A 4,661-nucleotide genomic window follows, 5' to 3' on the forward strand; every position below is an offset into this window, starting at 1 on the left:
CAGAGCTCACTCCTGAGAAAATGTAAGTAATATATTCTTACATTCTTTATAGCACAGATAGATTATTACACTCTGGATCAGACAGGAAAATTATGCAATCTTGTTGAGCAGTTAGAATCCTTGGAGTAAATGGCAGTAAAATTTTACTAAAATAAGATAAATTAGCTAAATAAGAGACAATTTTAATTCATTAATGCCAAAAACTCTCTGCAAAACTTATTTATCACTAAAATAAGCTTTCAGATTCTGCATGAATTGTTTTTTGAGATGAAAGAGAAAGAGTAGTAGGAATAAGGTAATCTTTTTTTTTTTTTTTTTTTTTTTCAGCAGACTGGAAGTAAAGCTGATCTCACAGATTTAAATTCTCAAATGAAAATCTATCCATTTCAATAAACTAAAATGCAGTGGATATAAGAGATAATTGTTTTTAATTACTTATTAAAGTCACATTAATTTCAAACATGCTTTTATCCATGCCCATAAGTTTCTCATGATGGTTTTGGAGCACTAAACAGAATTTTTACCTGAAGCTGATTTAATCTTCATTATTAAATGCCAATTGCAGAAGCAGTTTTGTAGCCTGCAGTGTATTGCAGTTTTAGAATTGGAGATTGAAATTCTTGATCAAGGAATGAGAAGCCTGAAACACTGATTACTTCACTTGTGGTTTCATAAAATATTCTATTATTTTTATTTTTACATTATTGTATTTCTTTATTTAAAATATTCAGCATGAATATATGAAGAATCAAGTTAGAATTATTAAGTAGCAGCTTATCTTATTATTATATTCTCAAATTATAATTACAACATTTAGAACATTTTTATATGCAACCTTATTTAATTCTCACAAGCTACCTTGCAAAACTAGCAGGAGACAAGTAGTTGCAATTCAGCAGATTCAAAACGTTAGGCTCAACTATATTTAGTGATCACTTAGAGTTAGTAATTAGAAGAGTTTGGGACTACCATTTAAGGCAAATAAGCAACATCTTCAAAGTATACCTAAAAAAGTATAGGAAAAGTTATACAAATGTTAGTGTAACTTTACTTTGACCTCAATAAGCTTTATAAAGCCTGTTTCAGAAAAGATTCACTTATTCTATAAACCTGCCATGTTTAATCCTCTCTCTACGCTTTCCATCATGCTTTTGCTTTCAGATAAAATATCTTCCCCTTCCGCTATGACTGCACGCTCTCTGTTTGTGTATTACACTTCCAGACACATGTAGATTGCAAGATCTTCATGAATATTTTTTGAGTAATAGCTTTTTGTTCACTTCCTGCAGCTTTTAGAGTCATCACATTTGTTTTGCATCTAATTACATTACTGTTATTTGCTGTCAGTTTAAGTGTTTTCCTCACCTCTTGAATTGCATTGTAATTTGTTTGAGAAAGGAATATGTTCATAGTTCTTCTATTTCCCAAAGAGTGAGTCGATGATAATGTATATATTTTTAAATTATTAATATTATACTGGTTTTAAGTTTTCCCTTACTGATATTTTGATAAGATACCTTTTTTACCATATATTTATTGACATAAACTATCTTAAACCCATTGGATTTGCCAACCCTTTAATCAACTCCTGTTAACCTCTCATTTTGTTGGCAGGTTTTAGAGGCATACACACACAGAGACATAGGCACACTCACACATTCACTTGCACATATACAGAAGTATCATGCCCCAAGCCTATGTTCTCAATAATTTGTTTTCTGCTGGTTGGCTGCCATGCCTTGCTCTTAATTAATAGGTTGCTTTTCAACAGAAATATTATGCCTTGGGCATATTCATAAACAATGTGTCTTCTTATGAAGATTTAAAGGTTATAGTAATGAAAAGAATCTTGAACGTTAGAGAAGGCAGGGGCAGCAATTATTTTTTGTCAGGCAAATTCGTTGCTTACCACTGTTATACTACATTACTGTTTTAATTTTATGCTTAGAATAAGCTTTCTAGGTTAAACTAGAAAGCAAGTATATATATGTTTAAAGTCCAACTAAAATGAAAGTTTGGCACGATAATAATCATATGCTTGATTTACTTGTTTTTGAAGAAAATATACAATTATTTTTCCAACTTTTGAAACACAAGATTATACATGCTTATGAAGAATGCCCAAGTTCATTTCTAACTAGCTAGATGATGATATATTATATAAGACTTGGGGTTTGATTCAGAGGATTGCCTGTCATTTTTCCAGAAATGATTATCATTATTATCACTAATTAATTATATATTCTTATTTATTGATTTATCTCCGGGAATATAGTATTTATAAGAAGAAACAAATGAAAAGTAAACTTAGTTCTACTTCATATTATAAATAGCTTTCATAATAAAATAATATGCACAAAATATTTAAAGGATTATAAATACATAAAGGATTCATTGTTTTAAAAAAATTCTATTTTCTGTTGATTTTTAACACATATATTGCTTATTAAACATGGGTTGTTCTATTAATGGAAAATATGCATTTCAAAGTTTGTGTAAATTACTTTTTTAGATTTCTACTGTAACGTATGTTCATGGTGGGGCAAAAAAGTGAAACTTAAATTTGAACATGAAGAGTGAATGCTACTTAATTGAGTCAGTGTCAAAGAAAAGTGTTGCACAGAGGGAAAAACATAGGTGGAGACAGGAGGTGAGAGAGCATGAGGCTCCCGGGAGACTTTAAGAAATTCAATGCTGCTGGATGGTTGGAGAGGAAGCGGGAAGTGATACCAGGTGGCAATGATGAGACAGGTAGAAATAATTATTCTTGATTTCCTCAGTAACGTTATACCAGAGTTTACCATAATTTTGCGTCACTATGGAAAATACATGGGAGTAAGGCAATTTTTGAGGCAGAATGACAAAATAAGCATCCACGGCAGCAAAATATAATAAAGAAAAATGTGTTTTTTTTTGTTTGTTTGTTTTATATGTGGCCTAAGGGAACATGAAGAATCTGTGATGAAGCCCAGGCTTAGTTTTATTTTATTTTGTTTTGTTTAGTTTTGTGGGGGCAGTTGTGTAGACTGCCCTGCCATGACACTTATTATGATAGAAGAGGAAAAAAATCTTCTATTAACGGGGTTTCAGGGACAAAGAACTGGTTTGGGAGATTTTTGGTATAAATTATCTCTAAGAAAACAAATTAGCAATGTATAAAAGGCAATAGCTACCATTTTCCAATGAAATGAACCACGGCTCCTTGGAGAAATGGCAGATTCTGGTACTAAGGCAATAAAATAAAATAAAAGACCATCATACGTATAGTGCCAGAAAGTAAGAGAAAACTCAAACAAACAAACAAAAGAGAATGAGGTTATGTCAAAGTGACACAGGAACCAATTCAAAAGAGCTCTCAATGGCCAAGACTAGAATAACTTTAAAAATAAAATAAGCAAGGTAGTATTGAATTATAACTCAAAATATAAAATAAATATACAGAAATACATATTTATATGGCCAAATTATTGATTAAATGAATAAATGAAGGATAAGGTCAAGTCTTCCTCACGGAAGGGTCCCAAATGATATTTATAAATACTCCCTTAAGTAGAGCCCAGAAATAGGTCCATATAAATAGTCAATTGATCACTGACAATGGAACAAAGACAATACAACAAAAAAAGATAAATCTTTTTAACAAATGGTTCTGGAACAACTGGACTGCCACATTAAAAAAAAAAAAAGGAATCTAGACACAGACTTTACACTCTTCCCAAAATTAACTCAATATAGATCATAGACCTAAATGCAAAACGCAAATTTATAAAACTCCTAGAAGAGTTTTGAGGTAGAAGTGGCATCTTATCCCTGCCTGGCAATGGGAAGGCAACATTCATTAAGCTCCAAGATGACTAGATCACCTTTGGAATATTGAAATTTTTATTAAAGGTGAAACAAATCACATTTAGGCCCTATTTGACTTTAATCTAAAGTTAAATATATACACATAAGATTGCTGGTGGCAAGATGTTAATTTCAAAACTCCATACAGTATTTTAATTACATGATGGAGCAGTTTCTTCCAGCATTGAAAGATTAAGTGAGGGGTTGTGCACCCGAGTTGGTTGGTGCCATGCTGTCACCTGATGCAGAGCAAGTTCTGCGGTACCTGTTCGAGGTGGAGGAGCTTGTTGAGGAGGTGCTGGTGGACAAGCAGCAGATTGTGGATGTGGACACCGAAAGGAATAAAATACCAGAGGGCCTGAGAGCCCTGCAGAATGGTCTCAGCCTCTCTGAAGATGTGGTTTTCCTCAGGAACATGTTTGTCAAGATGCCTCACCCTCATGTAAAGGAAAAGATTAAGAAAAATCAGGATCATCTGGATAAAGAAATAGAAATAATCCAAAAACAATGAGGCCCAAGGCAAACCAGAGCCGAAGAGTTTTAACTTGAACCCCTTCAATCAAGATGAACTTGAAGCTCTCAAGTTCTTCTTGAAAGGATGAGACACAAGAATCAAGATGGGGCATCAGTGACCAGCTCCTCTCCCTGGGGTCATGGAGGACCCAAGACCCTCCAACCTTGATGCCTGTAAGGACAGGCTCTCCTGTAAGGGATCAGGTGTAAAGAATCTGGCCATAGCTCCTGTACGAAGCCTCTTTGTCTGAAGTACTTGGGTGCTCTTTGACGGCAGGAGGGAACACTCAACCTGTGGGTGG

The 4,661-nt window shown here is 33.6% G+C and overlaps 1 pseudogene; it reads left to right on the plus strand.

Moving 5' to 3' along the window:
* Positions 1–4,075: 4,075 nt before the first annotated feature.
* LOC129009485 (p53 and DNA damage-regulated protein 1-like) lies at positions 4,076–4,448 on the plus strand (annotated as a pseudogene).
* The last annotated feature ends 213 nt before the right edge of the window (positions 4,449–4,661 follow it).

The sequence above is a fragment of the Pongo pygmaeus genome, chromosome 10 (genome assembly GCF_028885625.2).
Source record: "Pongo pygmaeus isolate AG05252 chromosome 10, NHGRI_mPonPyg2-v2.0_pri, whole genome shotgun sequence".
NCBI lineage: Eukaryota > Metazoa > Chordata > Mammalia > Primates > Hominidae > Pongo > Pongo pygmaeus.